This window comes from Oncorhynchus clarkii, chromosome 16, assembly GCF_045791955.1.
Source record: "Oncorhynchus clarkii lewisi isolate Uvic-CL-2024 chromosome 16, UVic_Ocla_1.0, whole genome shotgun sequence".
NCBI lineage: Eukaryota > Metazoa > Chordata > Actinopteri > Salmoniformes > Salmonidae > Oncorhynchus > Oncorhynchus clarkii.
Window position 1 is genome coordinate 14,353,806 of NC_092162.1, and position 15,504 is coordinate 14,369,309.

Sequence of the window (15,504 nt, forward strand, 5' to 3'; positions counted from 1 at the left end):
TGGAGCTGAGAAGACCTCTAGTCTGAACTAAAACCAACTTGGTGTGTGTGCAGGAGCTGATGGGTGAGAACCGTGACAGACATGTCTTGTACATTTTTTCCCCTGAGTACGAGACGTAGAGGGACTGCTGTACCCATCAGCCTGGTCTCACTGTAGCTGTCCTTGGCCTGGCTCCCCTGGCCCAGACTGGGGATTTGGGTGAGACTGCTGAGGACTCAATGCTGTCCCACGGAGGGGCATAGAGCGCCCCTAGCAGGGGGCAGGAGGGGCAACAGACAAAGCAGCGGAAAGCACATAATTGGCTCTGCCAAGGCCCTCTGTAATCCTGTCGGCTTAATTTAGGACATGAATAGAAAGACATGGAGGGAAAGAACCGGAGAGCAGGGTGATTTTTTTTTTTTTTTTTTTTTTTTTTTTTTTTTTTTACATGGGCAAGGGCCCTAGAGAGTTTCTCCTTTCGTTTATGAAATCATATTCAATATTAGCTCTGTGACACTGATATGGACACTGGGAATTGCCAGGGACCTCACGATACGATACTTAGGTGCCGATACGATATGTGTTGCGATTCGATCATGTTCCAAACATGTTACTCACCATGTCTGCTGCAGAGCAACAAGAAGCAGCCATGAGAATGAGTTTTGATCAGTCATGGAAATAAGTGTTAAACAAATTGGCTCTCTATTTTAGAAAAAGTTATGGAGGAAAAAATTATGGCGTTTTGGTGCAGGTAAGACTACTAGTGCAAAAATAATATTGCAATACAATATATCATCAAAAAGGACATCCCAATATGTAACCTTTTTTTTAAGTCTCCTCCTTTTTGTTGTACAGTCAGTTGCACCTAAGGACTGACATCACTCATGTCAAAGTGCATAATTCATGGATTGGTGTCATTGTTTTGTAGAGACGGGAGGAGAGGATAAGGGAGGGGAGTTGAATCTCTAATAGGCTTGTCTATCGCTGGCAACAGGAAGTAAACACGAAGCATTGGCTACATACAGTATTAAGTAGTGTTAAGCTGCCTAATCTCCTGTCTCGCGTGAGTGTCTGGGTGAGTGTCTGTGATGTTTGTCTGCTTTTCCCTGGGATGAGCGATGGTGACGAGAGGTGGACTCTGGTGAGCTGGGTGACGTGGGGGGGATCTGTATGTATCATCCTCTTTCATTATGTTCTTTGTCTGTGCGCTTGCCTATTTTTAGACAGCAGGCAGGGTTACTCCTGTTTGCTCTGTGTGTGTGTTTTATTATAGAGATTAGGTTTCAGGCTGTAATAGCCTGTCATGCATTGTTATATGTAAAGTTACCGTTCCGTTGTACTACCGTTGTGCTATTCCCAACAGGGACTTCAGTCTGCCCAATGATCGGTTCTGGTATCAGTCGCGTGTACAGATTTAGAAACGGTTTCAAAGGCGAACAATATGAATGCCGGGATTGTTCCTTGAGAGATGGCAGCAACAGTTAGCTTTTTTTGCTTTTTCTTGGCAGGGCTTTGAGCATAACTCGTCTCTGTTGAAATCTGGGCCAACTCTGGGCAAGGAATATGGGAGAAGTGTGTCTATAGCAGCTGCCAGTAGATGTAGGTCCCCAACTCTTGCTGTAATATCACCATGTTTAGAGAAGGCCCCATCATGTGGCCTCATTTCTCTTCCTGTGTTCTTTACTGTGATGGGGGAGCATCAGTGCTCATTTCCTGTCAAACCAGCCCTGTGTGGTTACAGGGGAATAGAACAACCGCAGCCTCTCAACTTAAGCTTTGCACTACTAGCAGAGGGTGACCGTGCCATTACGGTAAAATGTTTGCTGCCATTGGGGAACAATTGCGCCTTCCATGCTTTGTCTGCATGCTAGAAGAAGAGGAAGTTAAATACTAGGATGTATTTAGGTATTTTTGCGTGACGTATGATTTTAGAATTAGAATCATTGATGTTGCCAATCAAATTATTTACTGTTGCTTAGAAAATAAAATGTTTATTATATGAATTTTCATCTAAATGCATTCCTGTCTTTTCGTCCTTGTTTTCCCAGCTCCAGCTTCTTAACAACAGCCCTGGACTTTGAGAAGGAGCACATGATCACTCCAGTGTTTTCGAGTCTCCCAGGATGTCTCGGCGGAGCCTGCGTCTGCACACTATCACTGGTCTCTATGGCGACGACAGCCTAGACTCTAATCTGAACCACAATGTGTACCACGGTGCCTCCTTCAGCGCAGGAGGAGCCAGTCGCAGAGAGTCCAAGTAAGTGATGCTGCTGCTGCCCTGGGGTTCCTTCTATGGATTTGGGCCTGCGTGTGACAGCCAATGGTTTCCATGTCTAATCTGACTGTTCACTTCTCCCTCTCCCAGGGGGTTGAAGAGCAGGAGGTCTCAGCAGCACTCGGTCTCCTGCACCCAGTCTCTGCTCAGCACCACGCCCCGTAAGAGCCAGCATGGCTCCCGGCAGCACAACAGCAGCGTGACCGCCAGTGACGCCTCCATGCTGGACGAGTCGTGCATCCTGGAGCGCACGCTGGTCGGCAGCTTCTGGGGTTTGGATGAAGCTTCTGAAGATAAAGGTCTTCTTTTTTCTTTTCTTTTACGACCTTATCGATCACAATTACTTGTCCTACCTGAGACATCAGTGTCTTGAATGGATTCCTTTTAAAAAGGCTAATTTTGTGTTTCATTATCAAATCTGTCTGTGCGTTACAGAGCGGACCATGGCGGTAGACCACAGTATGTGTAGGACCAACGGAGACATTAACTCTGTACAGACCCAGACCTCCATGGTGAACGGTAGCTTCTGTAAGGACTTCCCTATCCCCTCGGACAGACATGAGGCTCTAAGCACCTACTCCTCGTCCTCCACTGGTGCCTGCTCTGCCACCAGCTACCAGGCCCTGACAGCCCCCTGTACGTCCCCTCCCTCCACGGTCTACACCAGGGACAAGAGCCGCAAGCACAAAACGGGTGAGAGCCAAGTACTATAATATGTATGCGCTCAGTACTGCATGTGTTGTATCTGGGAGTGTTTTCCCTTTCCATTTGAAGGCATATCATCCACAGTGTTTTGGTTGTTGTTATCATTGCTGATGCATGACTGTGTCAATTTTCATTTTCTTACATTTGACATTCATTGTGATTTTGTGCATTTTCAATCAAGTTGAATTGGTTTGATTCAGGTCTGCTGGTGTCCGTCACGGACACCTGTGTGCGTGTGAGCAGGAGGGCAGCAGCCTCTGTGGCATACGTCTTCTCACTGCTCTTAAAGAGTGTACTGATGAGGACACACAAGAATGGTGAAGGTATCAGCTTCTGCGCCGGCTCGGCTTCTTGCTGTCTTTACAGCGCCAGCGTTGCCTTTCACTCTGTCTCTCTCATATCTGCCTTGCAGCATCCCACTTTTGTGTCATAAATAATGCGGATAACGGATAATTCATCATTTTAGGTTGGTCTCAACTTTTTCCTGCACTCTTAACAGCGGTGTAGTGCTAAGATAGGCTACCACCACATGATTTGCATAGGCTGTCAGGAAATCTGACAATGCTTTGCTAAAGCTCAACATAATCATGCAATCTGGATTATTTTCCCCCTTTTTCTCCCCAATTTCGTGATTACGATCTTGTCTCGTCACTGTAACTCCCCAACGGGCAACGGTCGAGTCATGCATCCTCCGAAAACATGACCCGCCAAACCGTGCTTCTTAACACCTGCTCGCTTAACCTGGAAGCCAGCCGCACCAACGTGTTGGAGGAAACACCGTTCAACTGACGACTGTAGTCAGCCTGCAGGCACCCGGCCCGCCACAAGGAGTCGCTAGAGTGCTAAAGAAAGACCCCCCCCCCCCCGGCAAACACTCCCCTAACCTGGACGACGCTGGGCCAATTGTGCGCCGCCCAATGAGACTCCCGGTCACGGCTGTAGTAACACCGCAATGTGCCACTCGGGAGGCCGGATAATTCCCTTTTAATATCCTCTGTCTCTTTCGGTGGGTAGGAGGGCAGCTGCTTCCACAGTGTCTGTAGTGACTGGGCTCATACAGGCTGCTCTGCTGAAGATGGGCAGTGGGGGCAGGAAATTTGTTAATGGAAGTATTCCACTTTGCTTTTTTAGAGGCTGAACGATTATTCATCGGGGTTGGGCATCCACAAGTCAGGTGTTGCATGATTTGCATGGGACTGTGCTTAGTTGTCACTGGTTGAAACTTGATGTTAGGAATACCCCTCGTTGCAGTCCACCAATCTCTTGCACTGTACTGAATCTGCACTGACACAGGAGGTTGCAGTGGCTGTGTGAATGACCATGGTGGCTCTCACTGCTGACTGACTAACCTAAAACCTTCTCGTCACCTGCTTCTGGACTGTCCTCTATCTTTCTCAACCGGGGGACAGAGGCTGACACTACCACAGCTTTTCCTGCCTACAGCTTTCTCACTCCACCTTCCTTTTCGGGTGTTTGTATGGCACTTTTACCCCACGGATTTCACCCTCTATCTCCCAAACAAATGGACTACCTTCGCTTTGGCTATTGCCCTGGTGACATGCAAATTCGCGCTCTCGCTCTGCGCTCAGGTGAAGGAAGGGAAAGAGGGATGCTCGATCGATATGTAGTTGTCCTAGTTTTTATCTGATTTTCTTTCTTATTGGTTGCAGCTCTCTCCAGCTACTGCGGAAGCATGCATGTAAAGGAGTTGGGGACTGACGGGAAGCACATTAATCTGATTGGCTCTCTGTGTGAGTAACTGACCTCCACACTATAGTTGTTTGTGCATGAACCCTTGACTATGTACTACAAGACGATGTGTTTTTTGTGAATAATAGAATGTGACTTGGTATGATTTTTCATGTAACTCTTCTCATAACCTTTGTGACTACACACACCTGCCACGTACTTGTTAGTGTACTCTTGGTGGAGGAAATGTCAGTCGCACACCTGAATGCATTCAATCAGAGAGGTGCTGCCTTAATCGACGTCTTCGGCGCCGGGGAATAGTTGTTGTTGTTGGGAGGTTAAATGTCTTGCTCAAGGGAAGAACGGCAGATTTTTCAACCTTGCTGGCTCGGGGATTCGTACCATCGACCTTTTGGTTATTGGCCAAGAGCTCTTAACTGCTAGGCTACCTGCCTTTTTAGCCTGCCTCTCTCTCTCAAAACATTTTTATTTTCATGTTTTATTTTCTGCCTTTGCTGCTCACCCACCCTGCTGATGCTAATAGGTGATGACTGCAAACGGAAGCAGCACGCGGAGACACACGCAACCTACACCACATGGGCCTCCCGGTCACACCACGTGTTGGGAGCACTGTGGCTCGCCGCTGTTTACACAGGTTACCTATTAATCCAGCAAACTCTGGCCTATCATGATATACTTGAAACGAGTTCAACATTTAGTCCTTATTTTACTGTTGTATGTAAGTAGATGAAGTTATGCTTTGGTCCCCAGGCTCAAGTGTGTTGTGGGTTGGGCAGGAGGCAGGCTCAGCTGTCTGGGCCGTGATGAGGAGGATGCTGTCAGTTCCCTGGTGGCAGTTAGGTCCCCAGGTCATAATTTTCCCGTGTGTAACCAGCCTCCAGATACACCCCTGCATGATACCTCCTAGTCCTAGTCTCCCCATGGCTAGTTTGTGTGTCTGCCTACCTAACGTGAAACCCATTAGAATGGTGGCTTGGAGTATATCTATCTCTCTAACCTTTTCCCATTTAAGATGACTAGCTGCCGTTTCTTTTGCGTCTCATCATTTCTAATTCACTGCTCTATGCATTAGGCTAGGAAACTGCAGAGACTGTCTGCAGAACTGATCCCCCCCATCTGCCTGCTGCTTCCGTCTCTCTGGGCATTTTAAAGTTGGCGCCAAGAATGGGAGCGATTTGTCACACTGTACAGGAGTTTGATGGAGTCGTGCGATTTGCTAAAGCTGTGCTCTCCTTAAAAAAAGGCTCCTCTCTGCTGTACTGTGCATCTACGCTGACAGAGAACACTTTTGCTCAGCCTTCTCTATCACCTCTGTCTGTAACTAACCCCGCAACCTGTTGCACTGCATTTATGTCCTTGTCTCTTACCTCATCTGGTGAATGTACTTGATTCTCTAATCCTTAGTGCTGTGTGGACGTGCCTCATCTACCCCTCCCGCCTCCTGAAGAACGCTCACTAATCTGCTCCCTGTCTGTCTTTGTGTGTACAGGCAAGGCAGCGACGGGGGTCTTCTGGTGGCTTGGGACTGGATGGTACCATCTGGTTACCCTTCTCTCTCTGCTCAACGTCTTCGTCTTGACACGGTGAGTCTCTTGGGCCTGAGAGTAATGCTCAAGGAACCGGTAACTGCTCAAATAAAGGAAACGCCAACATAAAATGTAGTGTTTCCATTATTTTTGCAGTCACCTGTATGTGGTAGTGGCTGGAGCTCCATAATATGTGATCACACTAACAAGTGTTTTTCTGTTGTCGTAGTTACCCTGCCAAGCTCCTCAAACTCCTGTTGATTTTGCTCCCATTCCTCATCCTCCTGGGTGAGTAGCACCGCTCTCATGCTGGTTATCCATAGGACTGAACAATCACCCACTGTGACCTCTTCCGTCTCCTAAATCCTTCGTTCTCGATGTTCTCCCAGCTCTGTGGCACTGGGGTCCATCCAGCCTGCTGTCTGTATTGCCTGCCGTTAACATCACTGAGTGGAGGACGGCCTACTCCCTCAGTTTCACCTCTGCCCAGACCAAAGACGGGCAGTCCACCATGACTCCACCACCACCACCACCAGCTGTCTCACAGGTAGCAGGGGTGTGGATGCACGTATTCAATCAACCATTATATAATTGTCAGCTTCCTTAAGATCTTCCAATTCTATGGATAAGGCCTGATACTCTGTATAGCTGACCTGACCCCTATCCCCCTCCCCTGTATATGAACAGCCAGGCAGTGTGGCCGTGTCTGTGGACTCTGAGCGCCTGGCCCAGTTGGAGCAGAGGCTGGCCCAACTGTGGGAGAAGGTGGAGGGAGGGGGCCAGAGGCAGGAGCAGCAGCACGGAGAAGTGCTGGGTCTCTACCATTCTCTACGAGAGCAGCTGGACACTCAGGAGGGCAGGGACGGCATGGGGCTGTGGGTGTCTGGCCTGCTGGAGGAGAGACTCACCCTACTGAGGAGAGAGATGGAGAAGGATGCAGTACTGCAGAGGGAACAGGTGATTCTCCAGGTTGGATAGTCAGGGGGTCCATTTCAGGGAGCAGATAGTAATTGTGCTTGTAATGAAAAGTAAATGAGTATATCATTTGGTCCGCTTACTTGGGTAACTTAAAATATATATATATTTACTTTATTTTTTTCTCCTTTTTTTTTTTACCTCTGCTCATTAAACTCTTCCTGTGTTGTGCAGGATGTGATGCTCATTAATTTCTTCCTGTGTTGTGCAGGAGCAGGATGTGATGCTCATTAATCTCTTCCTGTGTTGTGCAGGATGTGATGCTCATTCATCTCTTCCTGTGTTGTGCAGGAGCAGGTTGTGGTGCAGCAGCAAGGCCAAGAGTCTCGTCTTGCTCAACTAGAGGTTCTACTGCAGACACTGGCTGCCAAGACAGAGGTACACATCCATAGATCCTATACTACGTTCTATGTATAGCCCCTGTCCCCACAGAAGGCCTTTTGCCCCCCTGTAAATTAGAATTTGTTCTTAATCGACTTGCCTGGTTAAATAGAGGTAAAATATTTTATATAAATGTACAGACCTTACTGTAGAACCTGTATAAAATGTATTTGTTGTCATATATCCATGTTATGTTGATGATGTCTTCAGGAGGTGCAGAGGAGGCAAGTTGAGACTGCCAGTGCCACGCCAGTTCCTGCGCCAGTCAGGTGAGTTCAGCACAAAACCCTTTGGATTGTAATAATTAAATGAAATCACGAGTGGTGTTGAATATTGCTCCCTGTGTGTGCCCTTCGATTGTGGGTGTGGACAGTGAGTCCCATGATGCCTTGCTGGCGGAGGTGCAACGGCTGGAGGCGGCACTGGGGAGCATTAGGCAGGACCTGCAGGGGGTGATGGGATGCCAGGGCATGGGGGACCGCTTGGACCATCTCCATGACATGGTGAGTTGCTTGCACTCTCTCTCTGTTCTTACATGCATTGCTCCAGTATGTGCCTTTCCAGATGGCCTCTTCCATTGCTTTGAATAGCTGGTCCTGTATAGACACTCAATATTTTCTCTGACTGAATCTCAGCATAATATTTTTTTCTGAAGATCTTTTGTATAAATCTCCTCTGTCGACCCTTGACCTCTGTGGTTGTGACAGGTGTCTGAGCAGGTGTCTGCCCAGGTGAGGCGGGAACTGCGGATCCTGTTCTACGGCAGTGAGCAGGCCGGAGATTCCGAACCCGGGGAGAAGGAACTCCCTGAGTCACTAATGCAGTGGCTCTCTGAGCGTTATGTGAGCGGGGCAGACCTGCAGGCCTCTCTGGCCTCCCTGGAGCTCAGCATCCTGCAGAACGTGAGCCTGCAGCTTGAGGAGAACAGGGTCAGGCAGGAGATGCTCAGCACTGAGACGGTCTCTCAGACCGTGATGCACACTGTTGGGGCCGGGATGTCCGAGGAGGTAGGTTGTTTGTTTGAGTGCGATGAGCCAAGTAAAGCCTCCCCCAGGCCAAACCCTCCCCTAACCCGGACGATGCTGGTCCAAACCCTCCCCTAACCCGGACGATGCTGGTCCAAACCCTCCCCTAACCCGGACGATGCTGGTCCAAACCCTCCCCTAACCCGGACGATGCTGGTCCAAACCCTCCCCTAACCCGGACGATGCTGGGCAAATTGAGCGCCGCCCTATCAGACTCCCGGTCACAGCCGGTTGTGACACAGCCTAGGTCACGGCCAGAAGTGACGGCGCAACACTGCCATGCAGTGCCTTAGACCGCTGCGCCACTCGGGAGGCCATATATACTTTTTGTTAATATCGTTTTAAATTAGATTCAGTGTTTTGGTGTTCTCAATTAATTATTTCTTGTCCGTCTGCATTATTCTAGTTCCTCACCCAACAACTCTGTTCCTCTCTTGCTCCTCCAGCATGTGCAGCTGATGGTGAAGAATGCTCTGAAACTCTACTCCCAGGATCGGACCGGCCTGGTGGACTACGCTCTGGAGTCTGGAGGTAAAGTTTCACAGCTGTTGTGGTGGCGGGGCGTGGAGACCTACGTTGACTGTTTTGTCTACTGCCTATTATTTAGAATGATCTGTTTTGGCTTTGCACAGTACACTGTTTCTGCTATGACTGGCTTCAGCTATGCCCTCGTTGTGAGGGTGGCTGACATTGTGTACGGTCGTGAAAGTGACATCATGGCTACGTGTGTGCAGGTGGCAACATCCTGGGCACTCGCTGCTCTGAGACGTTTGAGACAAAGACGGCACTGATGAGTCTGTTCGGCCTCCCACTCTGGTACTTCTCACAGTCTCCTCGTGTGGTCATACAGGTACGGCTCAAGTCACCACATGAGACTAGTCTTTTTTTTGATGGCTTGGTGATTACATTAATGGATTATATTGGGAGAGTTTTAGTTCCTGATACTGCCTAGCCAACACATTCAGCCACTGGTCTGATCAATGCTCTCTCTCTTTTCCACTGCAGCCCGACGTCCATCCAGGGAACTGCTGGGCGTTTCAGGGTTCCCATGGTTACCTGGTGATGCGTCTCTCCATGAGGATCGTGCCCTCTGCCTTCTCATTGGAGCACATCCCCAAAGACCTGTCGCCAACAGGCAACATCGACAGTGCCCCACGCCAGTTTAACGTCTATGTAAGCCACACTGCTTACCCAATTTAACATGCCACATGTTTGTTATTGCTGTCTTTACAAGCCATTCAGAAGAACACCTAGTAGATGCTCAAGTCAGTCACGTTTTCTGTGAATGTGCTCTGGTGAAGCAGTACTGATTGACACACTTACTGCTGTGGCTCTCTGCTGTTTTCTAACTGTGTCGTCGGTTTCCAGGGTCTGGATGATGAATACCAGGAGGAGGGTAAGCTACTTGGCAGCTATACCTACCAGGAGGATGGGGACGCGCTACAGACTTATCCCGTCACCGTAAGTACACTTAACACTACCTCAACGGGCTTGATTGGTCAGATGTAGATGTTTTGTAAGTAGTCCACATGCAGTGTTGGGGAGTAGTGAACTACATGTTGTTGAACTACATTTTGCAGTAGCTTGGTGGTAGATGAACTTTATTCAAAACTTGGTGTTTTTTTCAGTAGTTATACTGCTACACGGCAAAAAAGTAACTAACTACTGGAACTACACACTGTTTTTGCAAAAAGAAAATGAAATAATGTCCTTTTTCGCTATCAGACCTTCCTAATTCTCACGTGAAAACACATCTTTGTGTTTAATAGGCTCAATTACACATTGTGTTAAAATCTGATTCCAGAGTGATCTGTTCTTGCAATTGTTTGTCTATGACATTTCAGATTTAGATGTGATAATTTATCACAAAGTAGCTTAGATGTAGTGAACTACTGTTTCAAAGTAGCTTTAGTTAAGTACACTACAGTGTATTTAGCTTGCTTTAGCATCTTAAGTAATTGGTAGTTTGGTAAACTATGATTTCAGAGTAGCTTTCCTGACACTGTCCACATGGCATTTATCTCTAGCACTACTAGAGATGGTGACTTGGCAAGTTATAGGTCTTGCTACTTGAGTGTAAACTGAGTGTCCTTTGCCATCTATCCACAGGAGGAGAACGATAAAGCCTATCAGACCATTGAGGTTCGGGTGCTGTCCAACTGGGGACACACGGAGTACACCTGCCTCTACCGCATCAGAGTGCACGGTCAGCCCAGTATCAACTGATGGCACCGAGCAGACCACCCTGCCTACATTTGAATGTTCTGCGGATGACTGGAGGCATATTATGCAAAAAATGATTGGATAACAATCAGTGCTTTACTACTGGTTGAAAAGTGTTTTGAGTACATTTTTCTCAGTCTATTTAGACATGAGCTATACGTATTCTGAGACCAAACTGGATTCTTGAGTGTTGAGCCCCTTCTCGCACATGGTTAAACCAGGTTTTAGCATGTTCATTTACGAATAATGTAAACGTGTATGTCATTTTAAGTCTACTAATGTCAAATGCTTTGAAAGATGTATATGCTATATGCAGTTATTAAAATGTTTATTTTGTTTGTATGCAGTTATTAAAATGTTTATTTTGTTTGTTTTTTAAAGGGAAGTAAGTAAGTTAGGGATATCTTGCACTGGTCCCTTCAGCCACAGAAATCAGGCTTTGACCATTAACCTTTTATCGATAATCTAAAAGTGCCCAGTTGTAAATCTCATTATTTATTTGTTTGTCCTGATTTAGCAATCTGTGTACTATATTTTTGTAAAGGCTTTTCAGACTATTTGTAAAATTGGCTTGGGACTATACAGGTGTTTTTTTTTTTTTATATAATTTTATTTTTGTCTTTTGTAACTTGTAAGAAATGTTCAAATAAAGACCTTCATTTCCAGTTGTTGTAAAGTAACGGTCATTGATTGTTGTAAAGTAACGGGTTTTTTTAAATAACTTTGAAAGGAAATGTTAGGCTGAGAAGTTTCAAAAAATGTGGATGTTTTGTTTTATCATGCCCCACAGGCACAGCTTGGTTAAAGTCTGATTCTCCACCCATCTTCCTGAAGTGTGCCCCCATTCACACTGATTCTGACCCATCATGTCCAGTCCAGTAAATGACAATAATGCTCTATGGACAGTTTTTATATCCTAGACTGAACAGAGAAGAAAATACTCGGTGCAGAATTCTCAAATGCAGCAGTCACTTGTCGTAGCTAGTCATTTGGGGTGGTAGTATCTCTCGCCCAGTAGGGGTCGCTATACTCAACAATAAGGGAGGGGCAGCAGTAGCAAAGAGTAGCTATATTCTCTCCAAGGAGCTGCTCAGTAAATACGACTCGTGCTGCTTTTTGACTGTAACAGCAGTGTTACACTAGTGTATACACCCTGATTTTCATACTAGGGAAGTGTTTCCATATCTAGGGTTGAGAGTGAGGACTTGTGAAGAGCAGGATCAATAACTGCATAATCAAGACCGTTGCTTTTTGAGAAGGTGTTAACCGTCGAAGATGTAAACCCATGTTCATAGTTAGCCATTGTTATGTAAAAGCATGCTGAAAAGTACCAGTGGCCTAACCTTGGCTCCAAGTCAGAGCAGGTCTGCTGGAGCCATGGCCTAGTGCAACCTGGACTCCTGGGTAGACATAACATAGTCAACGAAAATACGGGGCACTGAAATTAGTATGTTACGTTTGGAATGGAATTCATTTGTGATGTCCATACATTTTGTATGATATGTTACAAATTATAATTTCTATGTTATGTATTGCAATTCGTACAATATGTTACAAATTTGCAATGCGTGTGATATGTTACGAATTACAATTTGTTGTTCCTAATGTTAGCTCGGTGGCTAATGCTAACATTAGCTAGGTGGCTAATGTTAGCATTGTTAGGTTAAAGGGTTTAGGTTGTGGATGGGTTAGCTAAGTAGTTGCAAAATAGCTCAAAAGTAGTGAGTAGTTGCTAAAATGCTAAAGTTGTCTGTTACGAGATTTTAACTCGCAACCATTGGGTTGCTAGATGTTCTTCATACACCCACCAACCCTACTTTCGTTTAAGTAACCTTCTGTCTTATGTAACCACACCAAAGGTAACATGATACTAATTTGAATTTGAGACATGGCCTGCATACATGGAAACAAAGGTCTGAGCCTTCTGGGTTAAACATTGGGGCAGAGATTGAAGAGGCGAAGCGAGAGGGATAACTGGGCCCAAAATCAGCGAGGAGTTTTTGTATGGAGGTCAATGAGAGTGTTGAATTTAGTTAACAAAAAAATGAATGGCTTAGTTGCTATGTGTGGCTTATTTGATCAAATAGAAGTTGAGTAATGTTTAGGTTGTTACGAGTGTAAGTAGGACACGTGACGTCCCGGCAACTTTGAGAAAAAACACATATCTGAGTTGTGCCCATTGTTCACAGCGTGTCTGCCCTCTCGTTGACTAGAATGGTCCCACTTGGTCTTGCCGGCTCCAGACAGTCATCCATTTTTCAAGACGCTTATTTCATTGTTAGACTGGCCACTTGAGTATCTAGTCAGTACTGTATAATGGATCATCTGTGACAGGTAAATCCTCATTGGAAATGAGCCATCAGTGGACCGGTGATGAACTCATGAACTACAGCAAAGAAATTCTAGCCTAATCACACTAAGCTTTTTGTGATATAATCTTTATTGAGGTGGTGATAAAATATACTATTATATACACTGTATATTCTATACTCTTATAATATTGACTCAGAGACACTAAGCCCCGCTCAGGTAATACCTCCCATCCTTTGTAAGCGTCATCGCCGTACTGATGTCTTTCCTGCCAGGGGTGTTGTCTATACTGTCTATACTGCCAGGGGTGTTGTCAGTTGTAATCTTGTACCCAGTCCTTTGAATTCCACTCTTAGATCTGTAGTCTTCTCACCCAGTGCAATGTGAATTCCATAAACTTGAATACCCCCTCGGATTTCAAATCACGTAGAGGGCTTGGGCTATTGCACGATAGCAACCAAAACCCATGTAGTTCAGTTTCTAACATTCCATCATTGGTTACTCTGAGAGTTCCTCATATTGACATTGGCCGCGGCCTCAGGGCCTATGGTACTAACCTTGGAAAAGTCATTTCTACTCCTTCCTCTATTACTAATAGGGATAGACCAAATGGTGCAGTTCTATGCAATCTTATAGCCATACCAACTATATCAATATCAACCATCAGACAGGGCCTGCAACCGCCTACTGAAAGTTGGAGATTTCTTGTGACTTTAAAAATCGTAAAGGACTTGGATTGATGCATCTGAAAATTAGGACTGTACTAGATTACATCAACATCTGGGCTATGCAGATGAACCCAGACACTCTGGTATTGACTGAAACTTGGAACTCTTGGGATATTCTGGACTCTGATATTAAAGATGCACTATGCAGAAATAGCTCTGCCATTTCCTGGTTTCTAAATTCTAATAGTTCACCTAATATAAGTTTATGTGACAAAACAAGCAAGTATAATATAGAGAATAATTGTACTATCTAAACCCGTGTGAAATATATTTTACAAAACCAAAAATATTGCATTTTCAGCTGTTTGAAGCTGGTGTACAAAACCCAAAGTAAAAGACTCAAAAAACAAAACATGGAGCAGATCTACCGCTTCTTAGACTTGCTTTCAATGAGCATTACAGAACTATAATAAACATGTGAAGTTGGTCAGGTTGCCCAGAAAGTGACATATTGCAGCTTTAATATTGAGGGTTATAATGTGTTCAGCACTGACAGAGAGGGTAGAGGTGGTGGAGTGGCCATTCGTATAAAACATATTTGCTGTTCCTTATTAACTGAAATCCATTTACCTCTGCCAACTTTTTTTGCTACTATCTTCAAGCCTTTGTCTGGGGAAAAATGTATCCATAACTGTTATACGGGTCTATCGTCCTCCCTCGGCTAACTTTTGTGCACTTGAGGAGTTAACTAGTTTGTTGTCTTCTTTTACTAAGTCAGAAGTTATTATCCTGGGTGACCTAAATTATGATTGGTAAATGCAGGCTTCAGACAATCTAAAAGACGTATAATGATGAAAAACCTGACTAAACCTAAACCAGCTGGTGACTAAGCCTACACGGCCCAACCCTAAAGATCCTTCAAAGTCAACTCTGATTGATCTTATTTTAACAAATACACCAGAGAAATATACATACTATACAAAACATTAAGAACACCTACTCTTTTCATGACACAGACTGACCAGGTGAAAGCTATGATCCCTCATTGATGTCACATGTTAAATCCACTTCAATCAGTGGAGATGAAGGAGAAGAGACAGGTTAAAGAATGATTTTTAAGCCTTCAAACAATTGAGACATGGATTGTGTATGTGTGGGCAAGACAGTCCGTGTTCTGACGAATTGAGGCTGTTCTGTGGTAAAAAGGGAGGTACAACTCAATATTAAGCAGCTGTTGCTAATGTTTGGTATACTCAGTGTGTTTCTACTGGTGTCTTCACGCAAGACACTAGAGACCATTACCCAGTTGTTTGTGTTAGAGATGTGAGAATACACAAATCTGAGCCTTGTGTCATCACAAAGAGGCTATTTAAAAACTACAGTGAACAGGGTTTTTTACATGTGATCTTGATTATATTTCCGCTATCCCTGAACCTGATTTATCTTTCAGCCTTTTTGCAGATGTCTTCAATACTATTGTGGATAATCATGCTCCCTTGAGATGGTTTGGGATGAGTTGGACCACAGAGTGAAGAAAAAGCAGCCAACAAGTGCTCAGCATATTTGGGAACTCCTTCAAGACTGTTGGAAAAGCATTCCAGGTGAAGCTGGTTCAGAGAATGCCAAGAGTGTGCAAAGCTGTCATCAAGGCAAAGGGTGGCTACTTTGAAGAATATAAAATATATTTTTTATAAAACACTTTTTTGGTTATTACATGATTCCATTTG

At 45.3% G+C, this 15,504-nt stretch overlaps 1 pseudogene; it reads left to right on the forward strand.

The window, feature by feature from the left end:
* The first annotated feature begins 713 nt into the window (after window positions 1-713).
* On the forward strand, window positions 714-11,464 carry LOC139367852 (SUN domain-containing protein 1-like; annotated as a pseudogene).
* The last annotated feature ends 4,040 nt before the right edge of the window (window positions 11,465-15,504 follow it).